Source organism: Enhydra lutris, unplaced genomic scaffold (assembly GCF_002288905.1).
Source record: "Enhydra lutris kenyoni isolate GAN:26980312 unplaced genomic scaffold, ASM228890v2 scaffoldscaffold72, whole genome shotgun sequence".
In the NCBI taxonomy this organism is placed as follows: domain Eukaryota; kingdom Metazoa; phylum Chordata; class Mammalia; order Carnivora; family Mustelidae; genus Enhydra; species Enhydra lutris.
Genome location: NW_019154156.1, coordinates 1,743,649 through 1,763,874, shown reverse-complemented (window position 1 = coordinate 1,763,874; position 20,226 = coordinate 1,743,649). Strand labels below are relative to the sequence as shown.

At 35.7% G+C, this 20,226-nt stretch overlaps 1 protein-coding gene across 1 annotated transcript in view; it reads left to right on the top strand.

The window, feature by feature from the left end:
* The window catches only part of LOC111159969 (SRY-box 5), a 521,422-nt gene that overhangs the window by 24,201 nt on the left and 476,995 nt on the right, over positions 1–20,226 (top strand). The gene's annotated exons all lie outside the window — the stretch shown is intronic.

The window sequence follows — 20,226 nt, the reverse complement described above, 5'->3', positions numbered from 1 at the left end:
AATTTAGAGGTAGAAAAATTGGTAATTAAAGGGGAAACAGAAGGAAGCAAAAAGGAAAAAAAAAGATTTATTCATTTATTCTCTGCCAGGCATTGTGCAATGTGCTACATAGACATACTCGCACTTAATCTTCATGTAACCCCATGAGGCAGGTTTTATTCTCTCCATTCCATGGCTAAGGACACAGACAGGTTCAGTCATTTGCCTCAAGTGTCACTTCTGGAAACTGTAAAACTTGTATTAATACTTATTCAATATGATTACAGAGGTTTAAGTCAAAATCTTAATTTCTGTTTTCTGTGATAACACAGAATCTATCTACTATTAAGCATATATACTTGTATTTGTACATATCTGCATATAAGTGCTTGATTGCACATGGACCTTATGCGTATCTAAATATACAAATATATAAGATTAGTTATATATTAATATAATTCATGCAAGCGGATACCGAAGGATTTAATCTAGAAGGAGCCCTCTCTACGTGATGAAAATATCAGTAATGATAACAGCTTCATTTATTGAGCAACTATGTACTTGCTGACAACTTGCATTTTTTATGTTTTCAATCTTGCTATAATCATAAAAGGTAGAACCGTTATCACCATTTTTATACATGAGTTTATTGAATCCTGGAGAATTTCAGAAACTTGCCTTGGGTTAGGTTCATATATTCCTGAGCAGGCATTCAAACCCCAGTGAAAGAACTGTACCTCTTCATATACCAAACATTACCTCTTTTGTGATATCACTTGTTATCTGTCAAGTTTGCTTAAGATATGCTTTGCTTACCACTTACTTCTCAGATTTAACACTGTGAATCTTCAATTCTTAGAAGGTTTTTTGTTACAACTCTGCTAGGTAGGTATTCTTTGCCTGTGATGGTCTATTTGAACAAGCAAAATAAAATAAAACAGACCGTCCCTTTTATTTCACTGAAATGGCTAGCTCAGTACCATGCACAGGGCATGCACACATCAGATGTTTGTTGGTGATGCCATGATCCTTAGGGGAATGCCTGCCTACCCAACAGGACTAAAGAAACTCTACACCTGCTTATTTGTACAAAAATGAAAAACGTAGCATTTTTTAAAAACCCTGTGACCATATGACTGATGATTTTTCTGCTTGGCAGAAAATAATTCAATGTAGACTTTGGAAAATTCACATTTCAAGAAACTTCGAAGACATTTGTAATGATCATATACAGTCACTTACTTATCCATTCCCATTTTCTTTCTCCCTTTCACTTTTATGCCTCTGTGCCCACAGCATGTGAAAGCACTGAAAGAAAATAAGAATCTTAAACTCATAAACATACCTGCTTACCATCTGGCAGGCATCCCAGCAGTCTGGTGATCTCCTTAGTTATCCAGCAGATAGTAGAAAAACAAGAGTCCTGTGAAGATTTCACATGTTGCCATATCCCTGCCAGATGGTGATTTGTAAAACATGGACAAATTGCACTGGCTTCACTTCCCTCCGACAATCACAACAGAAACACTGTAGCAATGGTGTTTAATTTGAATGCAACTTCAACTGAGTCACTTTTAAGGTATAAACATCTAAAGGTTATTTGGATGAAATGTTTCATTATCTCCAGAGAGCTGGACCTTCCCAGGCCTGCTATTCTGTGCACTGCTGTTCCTAGGGTTCTCCCTTAAAACAAAAAACAAACAAACAAAAAACTATGGAGGGTCAGGAAATGTCAACATCATGGGACACTTGATTACGACCTGCTGGTTCTTTGCCACAATATGTTTTTCTGTCATCTGATGATGGGCTGTAGGACTAAAAATTTTATTGACAAATTTGACAATCAGGCAACTTCACATTGGAACATGCAGAACTGAATCTAGGGAGAAGCAGGGAATTCTACTCTCTCTGTGACAATAAAACAGTTAAGTATTTTTAAAATAATACTTTCCCACTGTTTCAGTTGTTCTTTGTGGTCGTCTACACAATACTCATGTCGCTGGTCAGTTGAGAGAAAAATGTCAAACAAGCGGTTTAACACTGGGTAAATAAACTACCATTGTGTGGTTCTAAGTCTTTCCAGCAGGCTTTGGTCTGAAAGCATAGTTGGCCAAAGAGGGAGGTCTTTCCAACTCTTCTCAGTGATTCGAGGTCTGCCTGGATCCACAGACCCAAGCTTTGATGATATGGAGGGAAAAATGATAGACGATAACCAACTCTTCCCTGTTCCAGTAGCTACATTTGTTCAGTTTTTTCTTCTTGGTAAGAAATGTGCCTCCTATTTCATCTGATGATATGGATCCAAAGGCATTACATGACTCTTTTTTTTTTTTTTTTAAGATTTTATTTATTTGACAGAGAGAGAGATCACAAGTAGGCAGAGAGGCAGGCTGAGGGGTGGGGGGAGAAGCAGGTTCCCCGATGAGCAGAGAACCCGATGCGGGACTTGATCCCAGGACCCTGAGATCATGACCTGAGCCGAAGGCAGCAGCTTAACCCACTGAGCCACTCAGGCGCCCCTCTTTTTTTTTTTTTTTTTTAAAGCAAGAGTTTTATTAAGATCTATTTACAACATCAATTTATTCATAAAGTGTATATAAGTGTATATAATTCAGTTATTTTAGTACATTCAGAGTTGTATAAACATCACCACATTCGATTCGAGAACATTTTCGTCAGCCCGGAGAGAAATCCCATACTCATGAGCAGTCATTTCTCCTATCTCCCCTGACATTTTTCCCCTAAGCCCACCAGCATAGGTAACCATTAATCTACTTTCTGTCTCTAAAGAGTTGCCTATACTGGACTTTTAAACAAACAGAATCGTATAATATGAGTTTTTTTGTGTGTGTGTTTGGCTTCTTTCATTTAGCATAATGATTTCAAGGTTCATCCATGTCCTGTTTCAATACTTTATGTCTTTTTGTTGCCAAATAATATTTCATTGTATGGATATACCAGAGTGTATTTATCCATTTATCAGTTGATGGGCATCAAGGCTGTTTCCACCTTTTTTTTTTTTTTTTTAAGGAAATGTGGCCATGAGCATTTGGGTGCAAATTTTTGCTGACTTAGTTGGTAACTCTAATTTTAACCTTTTGAAGAATGCAAGGACAGTTTTGTTTGTAACTCCATATTTTGTGTAGGTGAGATAACACAGTTGGACTCTAGATACACTAAACTTCTGTAATCTAGAATTTTAGTTCCTATTCCAGCATAATGAATGGACATGGATTTTAGATTTTTTTTAAGAGACTTTATTTATTTATTTGAGAGAGAGTGAGCAAGAGAGAGCAGGAGCCAGTGGAGAGGCAGAGCCACAGGGAGAAGGAGACTCCCTGCTGAGCAGGGAGCCTGCCCGAGAGCTCAGTCCTGGGACTCCAAGATCAGATGGTGACCTGAACCAAAGGCAGATGCTTAACTGACTGAGCCACCCACATGCTCCTGGATTTTAGAATTAGACACACGTAAATTTTAATACTAATTTCACCACTTATAAACCTATGATGTTGGGCATATTACTCAATATATATTAAATTTTATTCTATCATCTATAAAATGAGGATAATAACACTAATTTTGCCTGGAGTTTACATACATGAAATGTGATGCTATATCAAAAAGCAGCTAGCACAGTGTTGAAAACAGTAAATTTTTTCTTTTTTTAAAAGATTTTATTTATTTCACAGAGAAAGAGACAGGAAGAGAGGGAACACAAGCAGAGGGAGTGGGAGAGGGAGAAATGGGCTTCCTGTTGAGCCAGGGAGCTAACGCAGGGTCCTCGATCTCAGGACCCTGGGATCACCACTGAGCTGAAGGCAGATGCTTAAGGTCTGAGCCACACAGGTGCTCCAAAAATAGTAAATTTCTAATAAATGTTATTTTCTTTTAATAGAAATTGTTTGTTATTTTTCCTTCTGTGTACCTGAGGTGTAGGGAGAGGCTTAAAGAAAAACTTTTGGTGATGATTTAGGTATTCAGATGAGGGCTTTCTTGGCTGATTTATAGGTACCTAGGACAAAAGAATCACATTTTTATGTTCATTTTTTAGAACTATATTTATAATTTAATAATCAGAAAACATTAAAAACAACATGTACAAAACATTGCTGTATCTTTTAAGAACTTGGTGTAAAAAAATGAGACTTTTGTTGAAATTCTTACACAATTATGTCTACCTTGTCTTAAGATTTAGGGGCTCATTTCACATGTAGACCATCCCATAAAGAATTGAAATGAGAAGGAAGTATGAAGGAATAATTTCTTTGTTGTTGTTGTTTTGTTTTAACTGAGGTATAGTTGACATATAACATTGTATAGATTTAAGGGGTACTGAGGATAATTTCTAGTCAGAGTTTCTAACTGAAGCATTTGTGTAAAGAAACAATTTATGATTTTCAAATACTGGGCCCTTGGCCAACCCAGTATAGTAATGTCCACTTAGTTCCGTAGACATGACTAGGGCTTCCTAAAGGAGGTGTTATAAGTCACAAACATCTGAAGTCTTTAAGCTGTCATTAGGGATGTCCTCCTGACTTCAGCATAAGCCCTGCTTACAGCACACAGAATGATATGAATGTTGAAAAATCGTTAGCAAAGTGGATTGCATCATCTTCCCAAGAATGGAATGCCCACATGAAATAATTTTCTGCATGCACAAAATCCAGCCTTACGTGTAACCTAAATGCTTTTTACCTCATTTAAAGTCCATTTCCATTAAATTCATTTTCCTGAGTCAAAAGTATTATTAAAGAGCATGATAATCTATTAAAAGAACAGAAAATATATATATATCTAGATTAGCCAGTTTTCTCCCCGTTCCCCAGTCTTTAACTATCCTAGAGAAGTTTAGCTCAGCATAAATGGTGTGACCACAGTAAAACCAAGATGTTTTCTTTTACCATGTCTTTGGGTGGCCATCCTGCTGACCCTTTGAAACTTGAGAGGTATTTGAAAAAAACAAGAAAATTTTATTCACACCTCCAAAGGTGGGTGGGGGAGGGCAAGGGGATAGAGGGTCCTGGGAGGGTGGCAGGGTGGGGGTAGATAAAACGGTCAGGAGATGCCTTCCAGATATATTCTTGTTTATACTTAAATTACAACAAAATTTTAAACCTTTTTTTTTAAAGAGACAATTTTAAACCTTTTTATGGCTTCAAGTTCAAGTTTAGGTATCATTGTTTCTTTTATTAATAATGAATTTGATCTTAGTAATTGTATGTACTGTCACCATTCTTCTATATTTTTGTGTCAAACCAAAGAGGAATATTTGAATTCAGTAATCATTCCAAATTAGATTATTAAAAACACACTACAATTATGATATCACAAGTATTAATAAAGCTTTATAAACCCTTCTCCCAGACAACTCATGCTTTCTTTTAAAACTCAATTTGAATTTCAAGCCTAGATTCCTTCGTACTGTCATTTTAAATCAATAACATCTGGAAAGTGGGGGGGGAATAGTTCCCCTTTCAGCTCTTCAGAACAGATTTCATTTCAAACCCGCCAGAAAACTTAGACCCACTGCAAGATTAACTTTTGCATCACTTTTTTTTTTTTTTTTTTTTTTTTAATTCTCTTCTTGCCCGCTCCTCCCCTCTGGTTATATTTTCCTCCTCTGCTCTTAAATGTGTCTATTACCCTCAGGCTTTGACCTTGGGCAGACTGTGAGCACAAAGTCATGTTATTTAGAGTGAAGTAACACCAGTAGTCAGGAAGGAACAATGTAGTTCAAGCCAGATAAAATAAATCTCTCATTTCCTGTCAAGGGACTGAGCCAAAAGCAATGATGAGAGACAGAGGGGGCAAACCGCCGCAACTCGAAACACAGACGCTTGGGATAGACACAACCACAGGCCTCCTTTGAATATAGACAACAAAACCAAAAACAGCCAGAGTGACAGGAGACACATAATAGCTATGGGATAAACCAAAACATAAAACGGAGGGGGATCTGTGCAATTCCCTGGCCACAGAAAAGACATATTCAAATTGCTTAAGTGGGAATCTTGAGAACAACCCTGAAACGTGGGAGGGGTTTCCTTGTACAGAATGGGAGTTTCATAAACTTGGAAACACACCTGGGTGGCTGCCACTTTTGACCAAGTCAGCTTTAGAATGAAAACCATGGGTATTTATTTGTAAGTGACTATTTGTGAATAACTGCGTGTTGAAATTTGCAAATAGGCCTGGGAAGGAATTTCCATATTCAATTCAATGGACTTACACAGTGGTTATCAGTGTACCCATCTTTAAGAAAGTTGGCTTTTGAATAACTGCTGATTTATTAAACAAACACCGAGAGAGCGCCTGCTGGTGTTGTTCAAAGTTATTTCAAATATTTAATCCTTTTAATCCTTAAAACAACTCTAAGAGGAGGCATTGTTTTACTCTTATTTTAGGATTGAGAAGCTTGAGAGGTGAAGTAACTTTCTTGGCCTCACAGGGCTAGTGAGTGATAGATCCTTGATCTGAACCCAAACAGTGGGGGTCCGGAGTCTACTCCCTTAATTACTATGCTTCTCTGAATACTCCACTAGCATGACATTTTACTAATCTTAGTTGTTTGCAAGTCCTGCTCAGACTCTTTTGAAAGCCATTATTTATTCAGAAGCACAATGAGACTTCTGAATGTTCACGTCAGATCCAGGAGAAATATTAAAAAAAAAAAAAATGTGAGAACATGCTACATTCATTAACAATGCCAAGTATTTCACTTTGGTCCAAAGCTCTTCCAAGACCGTAAGGGACTCAGAGTTCAATCATTTATTCATTCATTTGTTCCTTCAATAAATGCTCGTTATTGAGTTCTACTACATGCTAGGCACTGTGATGAGTGACAGAGTGGTCTCCTGGCTGACACACAATCAAGGATGTATTTTAGGTCCGATTTGTTACAAGATATACTGTGTAGAAATCCTCATAAGGACAGAAGAGTTCTTAAAGACCAATATTAGTTTATATTTGAGGACAGGATTTTTTTTTTAACTCAGTAAGATAAATGCCTTTTGAATCAAACATTTAGAAGTCATCATGTGGAGATGTAAACATTCTTTAAGGTTGTATACCCAAAGACTCTGAACACTTAGTGCTGTGATGACAATGGACATACACCCATCCTTAAGAAAGAGAGCATGCCTCATTGTGCGAATGTTTGTAAGAAGCATAAAGTCTTAATATGCACTCTTCTGTGATCCTCTTACACTTTCTAGACTGGAAAAGGTAGCAGTGTTTTGTCTCTTAATACACACTTTGTATAATTCAATTGTTGTACATAACATACTATACTAGACTTATCTAGTAGATGCAACAGTATTATACTTACCTGCCATCCTAAGTTTTCTGAGTGGAGTACTGTGTCCTCTGTCTCTGTGTTCTAATACCTGTCATTGTACATGGCATATGGGAATTACTCAGTGCATAATTGTTAAATGAATGGACGAATATAGTGTGCACAAACATATGAAGCAGAGGCATACACATACATTTTGTATGTGTAATAGGCAAATCATGGATGGTCCAAGGCAAATGATGCTATTAAAGGCACTGACTATTCTTTTTATAAAATAACAGTATTGATATGATAATTTATTTGAATGCTTACTGTAAAAGGCCCCGTAACACCTGTTTCTATGTTTAGCGTAGGTTATTTCATTTAATCTTTATCCTAATTCTATGAAATATGTATATGCTTTGTTATGAGGCCAAATTAAAAATGACCATAAGTGATGGACTGTTTTACTTTAAATATTATGTAATTCAATTTATTCTATTACTAATGGAAATGTCAGGAAAATAGGAAATATATATTGTTCTCTTCAATTTCTAAGAAATACTAGAGTTGTCTAAGTTCAGGAGGTAACTTTGGCTCACATTTGTTTTTGTGAGCAATTCCATCAAATTTTCCGTATCCACAAAGAGGAAAACTCATGTGGAATGGGAAGGTTTTGTATGGGCACTGTATGATTGTGTGAGGAAACTTGTGCTGGGTTAGGATGTAAAAAACACAGAAATGCCCCCAAAAGGGACTTAGGGAACCCTTGCCTTAACCCCCGGAGAAATTCAGTGAGAAAAAATCTGTCGGACTGTTGAGACATCCGTGGGTGGAGCATAAGATTGCTCCAGCACACTCATGCTTTAATTTGAATTAGAAATCTGCCTTTTGGGTCACCTGGGTGGCTCAGTCAGTTAAGTGGCTGCCTTCGGCTCAGGTCATGATCCCAGAATCCTGGGATCGAGCCCCACATTGCGCTCCCTGCTCAGCAGGGAGCCAACTTCTCTTTCTCCCTCTGCTTGCTGCTCCTCCTGCTTGTGTTCTCTGTCAAAAAAATAAATAAAATCTTAAAAAAAAAAAAAAGAAATCTGCCTTTTATAGACTTGGAACTTTACTTTAAAAGGCAGGCTTTCATATTATTATATGTTTAGCAATCTCTTCGCATATGATGCCTACACAGAATACAAAATATTTGAATAAAATGAGAAATTAACTCAGACATTCAGATATTTTGTTTCCTGATGCCCTTAATAGTTGCACGAACAGGTACCTGATAAGTACTGGCTAGATTTTTGCTTTCCGATATTTATTGACCTTTTTACCTCTCTGTTTTGTCTTCTGTTGACAGAAAATGGGACTTTTGCTTAATCTAACCCAGGATGTTTCCTTTAAACAAAAACAATTGCTTCCTTTCTACAGGAAATTTATGAACCAGAAGGTCTGTGGAAACAATTCATCTCTTCTTTAGGTAGTTTGCAACACAGTGTGAGCCTAAGGCCATCTCAGGCTCTGGTGGGGAGCAGTATCAATTACTTTTATATGCTTCAACATTGTGTTATCTATTCCATCTCTCCTCTACTAATATTCATATTTGGGATATGACAATTAAACTATGATAAATGTTAGTAATGCATTATTTAAGAAACAGGTTTGCTGAAGGTTATGTGTGCTTCACAAAAACGAAAACTGAAATCTTTGAAAAATAGAAAATTTCAAACAGCAGCACTGTATTGTAACTATGAGTAAAAGATGAGGCTCAAATAAAAAATATTCTCTTCATGGACCAAAGATGACAATGAAAAAGACATATCTGTTGGTGCCCTTCTTTACCTTTCTTCATGAAAACATCCAATGAAACCAAATATCATGATCAAAACCGTTAGAAGGAAGTAATTTTTTATGAACATTCTACAAAATTATAGAATTCATTGCTGCTAGCTATCATTGAAGCAAGTGACATAGTAAGTATACTTTTTTAAAAGGGTGAATCATTTTTATGAATATGAAGAACATTTTAATTACATTATTTATAGGAACTTTAAGAAATTTCAGTCAGTCACACTTCTGAACAGATCAATAGCTTGGTCAAGAAGAAACATTTCCAAATTTTGTTAGCACAGCACATTTGATCTAGTTTTGAACCTCTAGATTCTGCTAAGAATATCAGGCAATATTTAAGACAGATTCAGATTAGGATAAATATTGGAAAATCTGTTTTGTCAATTTTAATGACTTTATTATTACCTTGCATACATAATACTATAAAGGTACATACTGATATTATTATGCTAAGGTTAATGCATAAGCATTAGTACTAACAATAATACCAAGGCTTTCTAAAACTTATATTCTTTATGTACCTTGTGTGTGACCTTAGTTCTTATTTCTGTAATAAAAATGCTATGTTTATCCAGTTACATATTTTTCTCATGATATTTGAAGACATTTAAAAATGGTTAAATTCAGTGTTGATTCATCACTTAGGTTACAATTAAAGTACTCAGCACTGTGTCTTGTGCATGGTAGATGTTGAGTAAACAAACAACTTTAGTGATTGATTTGGGGCCTTTACAAGAGGACCTAGAATTATTTAGTGTGTGCTTAGTCTTCATTTTTAAATTTAGTTTAAAACAAAGTTATAGGGCACCTGGGTGGCTCAGTAGGTTGGGAGACTGCCTTCAGCTCAGGTCATGATCCTGGAGTCCCAGGATGGAGTCCCACGTTGGGCTCCCTGCAAAGCGGGGAGTCTGCTTCTCCCTCTGACCATCCCCCATCTCGTGCTTTCTTTCTTTCTCTCTCTCTCTCTCATTCTCTTCTCTCAAATAAAATCTTTAAAAAAATTAAAACTTATTATTAACCAATGTATTAAAAAAGTAAGTCTTACCCAAATTTATTAGTTTGTCATATATCACAAGAACATTCTGAGATTTAGAGGTGATTTTTTTTTTAAGCAGTTACTGATTATTTCTTTATAGCCAGGTACAGAAACTATTATCAAATGATCTTTTCTAACTTTCACTGAGGTATCTGGTTGTTTCCTGAGCAGGGGCAGCACTTTTTATGCTTTAAGTTTTATAGTTTTATAAATATTCCTTTCAATATTTTATTCAATAGGCTCCTGTCATGAGAACAGTTTGGAAAGTTTTTTGGTTTTGGGGTTTTTTTGCAGTTAAATTCACAAGAGTAGCTCAATTTTGACAAATAGACTCCATGAATGGTTTAAGGACTTTGACATACGTAGTTATGGTACTTAATATATATGCAGTCTTTAATCAAACGAGCTCCAAATACTTTAATGTCCTCATTAAATTCTTATAACTGACAGTATTTCTTTAACTCCAAACTGATTCCTCTCTCTGCTTTCTGAATCCAAGAATGTCACTTTTCTTGCACATGACATCACTAGTAAGCAGTATTTTGGAGCTTGAAAAATCAGTATTTTCATCTTGACAAATGTTTTTAATGTTTAGGATGGAAGGACTGAACGTATATACATACCTAAGATAGGTTTCACTTGGTGAACAAGTATTCAGGGAGTCTTATGATACGCAAAACTCTTTTGTACCATTCAGAGGATATGAGAAGTCCCTCTACTATTCCCCCAGGACCATCAAAACTGATCTCTGGGATTATTCAGCTCAGGTGTCTCTGTTCCCTTTGAAGAGAAACAAATTTTCCTAGATGTCCAGGTTTTCTAGTTTAGAACTATTAGTATATTTTGATTATGGACAAGGAAGAAATATGCTGTACTTTAGAATTATAATTAATGTATTAAATGCTTGGGATTCTTTATAAAGTTTCCCTCCCCCATCACAAGGTATTCCAAACAGTTAATTTTAATAATCCCTGCAGAAATGTAGGCCAGGGAAATATTTAGTATCTGTAGAAAAAGGTTGAAAATGACTATGTTTTTTAATTATCAGAGGAAATTCATGTAGGTGATGAGCGATCAGGGTGCCTAGTGTCTTATGACAATATAACAACAGTATTGCTGCAGTTACTTTCCTTCTGCCATGTACATGTATTTGGTAGAAATTTGTGTGTGGTAAATCTGTAATCTTTTTACTTAATGAATTTTTTTGTCACAAAACATTTTATAATTTAGAAAGTGAAGACTCAGGGGTGTTAGGTCATTTGTCTAAGGTCACACAGTGAGGAAGTTAGGACCATGGACATTTCCAACTCGAATTTCTGTTCACTTGCCTAACTGCTAAAGAAATAGTATTTAGAACAGATTTTTTCCTGCAGGCTGGTCTTTTGAATTTATTTCAGAATACAGCCATAATTATGTATTAAGCACTTGCCATATATTCATCACAGAGCTAGGTTTTATACAAATATACAGAAATCAGGTCCAACCTTCCTGGGAAAATAATGCCAACATAACTGAACTAGGGCAATGCAATAGATGAGCCTGTCTGATCACATTGGCATGAATTATTTTTTTAATTAAAAAAATTGAGATGCATACCTAGTTTCTATAATAAGATTAATATCAGCAAGTTTAGAAAACAAGCGTTCGCTTCTATTGTATCTGTGTAGTTTAGCTTCCTACAGGACTGAGCCACTTCCGATTAGACACAATAGGCAATTGATGAAACTTTCTTGATTAAATGAGTGGCTTTTAATTGGTGAAGTTTTAAATTTAATATGTTTAATATATTATCTTCCTTGTATTTATGCCATTAGAAAAAATATGAAAGATATCAAATGAGTAAGGAAATTAATATGTATATACTGTGCAATATGGATAAAATTTTAATTGATCTGATAATGCTGAGATCATTCTACAGTCATTAAACCTGGAGAAATATTTTATTATTTTTGCAACGATTTGGGCTTTAACTACCTTACGTGTATATATTTTCCCTTTTATTATTAAATGTGAACCATATCAGATTTGTTAATGTACAAATGAGAATATCTTATTTTAAATTTACTTTTCTGATTGCAACAATGTTGCAGAGGGCTTTTGTTTGTTTCTGTAATCAATGAATTAAGAATAGCCCTTTGCATCCAACTCATCTGTGTATTATCTCTCCAGTGTTGACTTTAGTGAGACCTTGAACAGTCACCACTACACAATATACTTTAAAATTTTAAAAGCTATTTGCTTTGGCATGTTTTAGTCTAGAAATTGAGAAATTATTTAGTCATAGCTAATCTGACTTAACACAGGAAAAACCATCAAATCATCATCTCTTTTTGAATCTATTTTTTTTTCAGGACTTTATTACTTCTGGGGATATAAGTGACTCATATGTGTTGGGAAAACTCACAGTTTCCATGATTGCTCATATTTTTTGACTTTAATATTTACCATTCGAAATTATATTTTATCCTGCTATGGATATGAGGAAGAGGAAGAGCTCCTGAAGTCTCTTTCCCAGTAAAACTAGGATTGGATAGCATAGGGAATAAATAGTTAAGTTTTTCTCATTTTGACGCTAAGAATCAAAAGAAATTATAATAAATAAAGTAGTTTTATTTTTTTATTTTTATTTTTTTTAAGATTTATTTATTTATTTGACAGACAGAAATCACAAGGAGGCAGAGAGGCAGGCAGAGAGAGAGGAGGAAGCAGGCTCCCCGCTGAGCAGAGAGCCCGATGCGGAGCTCGATCCCAGGACCCTGGTATCATGACCTGAGCCGAAGGCAGAGGCTTTAACCCACTGAGCCACCCAGGCGCCCCAATAAAGTAGTTTTAAAAAGCAGTGAAAATTGTAAGAATCACGGTTTGTAATTTTTAATTGAGATGTCCACATGAAGATCATAGGGAGCTCTGCGACTTGGTTGAGCCCAGTGAGATTACGTATCTGTAAACAGGGCTGAGGCACTGTAAATATTGATGAAAGTATTACAGCTTAGAAGACTCAGAAGTAGCAGACAAACTGATTTCCATTCATTCTCTCTCACGTACCACTCAAGAGTGAATAGTACAAAGTTGAATTATTCTCTGTTGGACTTCAGATCTAAAATAAGTAATTTCCCACTATGGGTAGTAAAAAAAAAAAATCTTCTGTCTTTTTTATCTTCCTTTATTTTAATTATATGGGGCTCTACCTGGGTCGCTTTTTACTCTTTTGGAAAAATACAAACCAAAGTGGGGGTTGAAGTTTCCATTATGTCAATAGGCCTCGAGAATGTGGCAATATTTGGTTGTGCAATTAATTTGTTTCACAAAGGGAAGAGCCCTCCTTAGGGTTTTTCGGAGCTGACACTGGAACTCCCCAAACCCAGGCACATGTCACAGGATTGTGGTGAAATCCTGCTCTATGGGTCACTGGGAATCACAACAGAAAGAGTCCCTCTTGACCCCGGGTTCCTAGAGTTGGTATTGTCACTGTTCCACAAGGTAACAGGAAAGCCTGGGTGGGATGAATATTCAGAACCGCTGAATTCCTCCTCCCTGCCATGGGAGAGATTCCAGGGAACGCAAGGCACATGTTTTGCCCTGAAGAAACTTCCACATCCACATGGTTCTGGCTGAAAGAAAGGTTTATTTGGTGACTCGTTTATCTCTATCTTCCTCTGTTAATTTTGGTAGGGTTTTGTTTTTGCTTCTAGAAACTGTATAATTAAAGCTCTCCAAATATTAACAAAATATACAGGACAGTTGTGTCATGTTTCAAATTTCCATTTTTACCTTTTTCTCCTTTTATATCTCTTTTTGGGGAAGAGGGAGTGCGTGACTTTAGAAAGCATCCTAAAAATATTTAGGAACATCATGATTCCTTATACATTTACCTGCCAAGTTTTTAGATTACTACTTTTATTAGTATTTTATGTTAAAAAATGCAGTAGACCCAGTAGTAAATATCATTAAGTGTATGCTGAAAACTATAGCACATAGTGCCACTAAAGTAGAGAAGGAGTGCTGGAAATTGCTAAACAGACACCAATTAGTGTCTATTTTGAGGAAATATTTTAGTAAAAATGAAGAAATAATTCTTGCAAACACAGATATGTACAAGTGCAATTTGTGGGATATAACTTTTTTTTCAAAAAATGTTATATTTAACTTTTGGAATAGAAATAAGTTTGACTAGAATATTTTGAACTTTTTAAGCTAAATATCACTTAAATGATATATTTCATCATATACTTCTCACTGCATTTTATATTTGCCAGCCTCTTTGACACTCCCCCAGTGGAACTATGATTATGGAACAAAAATTTTTCAGTCAATATGGGGACAAGGTGGCTCTTTCCTTTTCTGAACTCTCTTAGCTCTTTTAGCTATAGTTGATTCACAGTGAGTTTATACCCCGATTCACATAATTATTGATTAAAGTCATGAAATGTTATTATCCTCTATATGTGGGAATTCCTCTTGTGCTGTCAATGAAATGCCAAGAAACAGGCTTCAAGGGGGTTAATTTCTAGGTATCAATCTATCTACTTTATCAGGATTCACTCTTGCTGTCTGTATATCTGCTCTATATATGTGTATATATGTTATTTATTTGAATTGTCTTAAGTGCATACTTGAATAGCTTTCGAGGGTCAAAGAGAGTTCAAATGATAGAAAAATGGTTTGTTATTTTTTCCCTTCCCCTCCCCCCTGTTGCTAATGCTCACTGATGAAGAGTGCAGGCAGTGTCCTTCGATTTAAAGAGACAACCTTGTTCATTTGGAGGGTGTGAATGCCATTCTTGTGAAATACTGTAAATAGTAATTCACAAGAGGGCGACTTTTTTATTGCTTTTACATTGATAACATGCCTTGTGAAGACTTACAGTTATTCTGCTGAATTTAAGAAAGATAGGAATGGAATGTGCATGTTAATTTAAACATCTATATGTACAATACAATAATCCTTTATTATCTGGAAATCAGAACATTCTACATGTTTACCAATCTTAAATAACTTTTCAGGTTGGTATCCAATATTACTCAGTTTTTCCTCTAAGCACCTTCCTGAAATCTTGAGAGAAGTCCTATGATCCTCATGTAAATCACTGAAAGTACAGTTTATAAAAATGCATTTGAATCACATCTAGAAGAAGTCTGACTTGCCACAGCATCATCAGATGCCAGAGCCAATGTTAGCAACTCAAGGACTGAGTGTTGATATCAACCAAAATACGGGCCCAGCTTATTGTGTATTGAATTTGTAGGCAGCCTATTAGGCAGGTGGATAAAAATATAATGCCCACGTTTAAAGGTGACCGGTGAACATAAAAATTACAGACTGATGCTGTTCTCAAGACACATCCCAGAGCAAGCCCAGTCAGTCAGCTTTGCAGATTAACCCTGTGTGCCTTCACAGTATTTAATTATTTGGTAAGGGACAGTCGAGCATTTAAGAGTTTGAATGCCAAAAGCTGTTGAAGTAAGTGTAGTGTTGGAATGTTTAATGGCATTAATTATCATTTATACATGAACCTACTCCTCCTTAAGGCCCAGGAGGCAGTGACTCACTGGGTTGTCATTAACTGTCATTATTGCTAATAGAGTCAACTTCTTATTCATAAAAACAAAGAAAAAATTAATGAAAAACATGTCATTCTATAATACAGTGTTGGTGTTGCTAACTTATTCTGTGTCTTAGAATTCTATTGGCATTTTGAAATGTAGATGAATCTCAATATTTTCATCACAACAGTTAAACAATTTCTTTGTGTGTGTGTGTGTGTGTGTGTGCGTGTTTGATTTTTCTTTGCGCTAGCATTCTCTTGGTATGAAAAAAAATACCTTACAGATGATCTGCAGAGAGTTTTGCTTTTATTTTAGTTTGGTCATTTCTGAAAGATGCAGATATCGATTCAGAAGGATAACCACCTAGAGATGGAAAGAAATAGTTGGCCAGGTCAGGGCAAAACTTTCTCCAGTATGAGGATTTGGCACTGTCCAGTTAAACCATTCACATTTTGTGATCAATGAGGGGAAACAAGGAAGGTGAATAGTTGTAGAAATTTTAGTTGCATTAAGTTAAAGTATTTTCAGTTATGTATAGTGGGGGAGATGCTTTTCTTTCTTTTGTTAAGAAATTATTTACATGTAAGGGCCAGATGAGTTGAAGGACTGTGATTTTTCTTTTTAAATCTAATATGTTTATTGAATTTTATTATGGTCACTGTTTCTGGATGTGATATTATTTTGTTTGGCTTAGATAAAAGAAGAAAGAAAAATATCCCTGTACCTTTCCTTTATGCTCTTTCTGTACCGCAGTGTTTCTTTGTTTTAGGGATGCTACTTTCTTTGACTTATACATTGTAATAGCTTCAAATAATCCATTAGGAAAGCCAGTTTTTATTTCTGATTTTGCATTTTTATTTGTGAATTTTTTTTATCAATGTGGATAGTTATGGGGTTCACGTGCTGACTGTATATATGAGTGTAGGATAGGCTGAAACGTCAAGTGTGGTTGTTATCATTGGTAACACTTACTGAGTAAGTGCATGTATTAAGACCAGAGTTGGTGAAATTAAAAAGTAGACGGCATTAGGATAAGATGTGGGTACAAGTTGACAAAAATAATAATACTAAGTTTTCTACCCCCAGGGTCACTTAGACTCTTCTCACAATGGCTAATACTGCCATTAGTATGTATTGCGGACTCATAATTTGCTAGGCACAGGAAAAAAAAAAAAAAGCATTGAAAAGAAATAACGGTGATTTGAGACAGAAATACAAAACAGGATTTCGGATACTTTGAGCTTACATCGTCAGGAGACGCTGGGGTTTAGCATTCTGTTTCATGTGGAGACCCGCAGTTAATATGGTCCTTGTTGAAACTTAAAACAGCTCTATTAGTAGCTTGATTGAGAAGGGGGGAAGAGGCCTAGAGTAAACAAAAGTGTGCATTTTCAAGACAGCCTAATTGTATACAGTACATTTGCTTCCGCGGTTCCTTCTAATCCATCAAACAGTAAAATGCACAAATTTATTCTATTACAGGAGATACAATTGTTAGATAAGTCTAATACACGGACCAAAAGGGGAAATGGCATCTATTACACAATTCTCTATTGTTCAAAGGATCATAGAAGTCAAGTTGCGTAAAATACTGCTGTGGAGAAAATGAGGGAGGGAACCCTTAAAGTACATGCTTACACCTTTCTGCAAAAATTCCTCCAGAGGGATGGTGATGAGAGTCCCAGGGGCAGGGGAGAATTGGGTGTTGTGAAGTGACAGAGTCATTGGTTCTCCCGCACCCCCATCCCTGTCTTTGACTTTGGTACTGCCCAGGAAAGCCACAGCAGTTGGAACTAATTGTAACTGGCTCAGGAAAGTCTTCATTAGCACTACCACACATGGTTACCAGATGTGCTGAAGGGCGAAGGAGGGGGGAGGCATCTAGAGAAGGGAGAGGAACAAGTAGCTTCATTTGAAAACTTAATAATCTGCCTTTTGTTTCCAAGTGTATTGTGTTAGAGAAAGGGGGAAAAAAGGGAGTTGGGGAAGATGAAATGCCCTCTTATTCACTCATTCTCTGGAAGCTGAATGGAACTCTTTGTTTCCTTCAAAATGTCAACATTTTTGGTGACTATCCATGTGTTGGAAATGTTCCACTTTCTCCACCAGCGTCAATGAAAATTACCTGGATTATCAAAACAGTTATGCTTCCTAATGGCTGAGATTGATAGTCCAAAATTTGGGGTCTTGAATGGAGATTTGATTTCTAAAATATGTAAATGATCTGTAAAAACTTTTGTCTTCAAATTACAAATTCCAGCTAAACATCACTGAAAACGAGAGAACAAGGTTCTCATCTGTCCCTAACCCTGATCCAAGTCGGGGTAGCGTGGAGCAGCATTGCATCTTCTTTTGTAGGACTGGTCTACTTTTAGCAATAAAGAGTACTGATTACAGAAGCTTGAGTTAAATATGTTATTTGTACTACATACAGGTAAGCTCACTGGAAATCTGGAGTCATTTTTACTCACTACGTTCCACAAGAGAGCAATGAAGTAAGAGAATTTCTGTTGTTTCTGGAAATGTTATTTATCATTTTCTCACCGAACTCTATACCTCTATCTATGGGCACAGATTATTCTGGAAGGCCAGTGAGAACTATTCTAGATGAAACCTCTGGTTTCAAAATGGAACTTTTTGATGCTGCAGAAAATTGTGACATTTTAAAATATCATCATTTGAATTATCCTAAAAAGCAAAGAAACTTTAATTACTATTTGTCTATTTACTGCCTGGATTGATTTTTTTTTTTTAATTTCACTTTGCTGTGATCCTAGAGTTTCAAAGTATTTTTTTTTTAAGTTTGACATCAAAAACCTTGAATAAATGATTTATAAAAATCTTGAATTCTGCAAATAAGAATTTCAAGACTGGCTAGCTATTTTACTAGCAATTTTAGGACAGTGCCTTTTTGGGTGATGCTTTATCACTTCCATTTCTAATCCTGCAGTAGAATCATAAAGACATTTGGAAAAAATTATAACAAAATAGATATGAAAAGTTACTTCAACTGGTTTTGGAAAAACATGGTTTTGATCAATTTCCTATTTAGATAAAAGACTCAGTGGTTTTTAACCTATTGCAGGTCATGAAACCAGTTAAAATTTTGATGAAATCGATGAACCTTCTTCTCACAAATGCTTATACACAAATTTTAATGTAATTTAGGACCATTCCCCCCTAATCCAGCTTCTTCCAATTTGAAAGTACCATACTAGAGCCCTCCAATGTATGCCCCTCCAAAAGAAAATACCCACAAAGTTCAAAGGTTACAAAGTGTGAAAGATATGATTTCTATATTTAGTCCTAAGTGGTAGAAGAGAATATAGCCTGAAGGAAATCTCACTGAAAATGAAATGTTTTTTTTTTGATGTATTTAGCTGCTACTGGTAGAGATTCACCTATACAGTTTCTTTAGTCAGGTTTTAAGTCTCCTTCAGAAAGCAATCATGCCTTCTCTCTCATGTTGACTTTGCAAAGAGCTTAGTACAGCTTTTCACACCCAGTACTCCCCTGGCATGGTCTGCTTGAATGAATAAATGAATTAATGAATGGGTTAATTTTTAAATGTTGTTTGTTGGTAGCTGCTACAGTTAAACAGCAGGAAATACTACCAACTGAACTAATTCTTCATACAAAATTTGCTATGAGAATATTACTTATTGTCGTTTTTAAAATGGAACAGGAAAAAAATTCAACCTTGAATTTTTAGTGTATTCCATCAAAGGCTTCCTGGGACACTATATGGCTAATTTTACTATAGGTTAAATTACAAAAAGTATTGATTGGTATTTTCAGGAACTAAATGTTTTTAGATGGTATTTAAAAATGCAGATTTAAATGATGTTTAATGTCAGAATAGTGTGTGACAAAAACCTATGTTTATAATAATATATCTCTTTTCCTTTCCTGCCATGGCTTCTATTATCATTCTTGTATTGACTATGATTATTTGTAGAAAATCAAAACAATATCAGCACATTGATGGTTATGTAATATTAGCTATTACTGTAATTTCCCCCATAATTTATTATTGCATCCACAGCCCCAGTGTTATCATTTGCTAAATCAAATCCATCTACTATCTGTATGCTGATTTTGTGCAGTCCCTCCCCCTCCTCATTCTAAATGCTTTAACTTAGACCTCATCATTGCTTAGTAACAATAACAGCATCGCCAATCACTTGCTTGTCTCCGCTTCACGTTCAATATTTCCTCAGTTTATGATCCTTATGAAACATAGATTTGACTCTATCATGCCAATGCTGGAAATCACTTTTGGTATCATTACCTGTGGATAAAATCAGGAAGTCACAGCTGGCCGCAGAGTTCTTTATAAAGTGTCCCCTGCCTCAGCCTGTACTGCTCTCCCCGCACCATGATCTCCAGCCATACTGAGTGACTCTGGGTTCTTAATTTTTTTAAATGCTTTGTGCCAGTGATTCTCATTCTTCAAGATGTGAAAAAATGGGAAATTACATAATATTTTTAGGGCTAATCTATTCAGAGTGCTAAAGTAATATTTTATGAAGACTTTTACAAAGACTAGT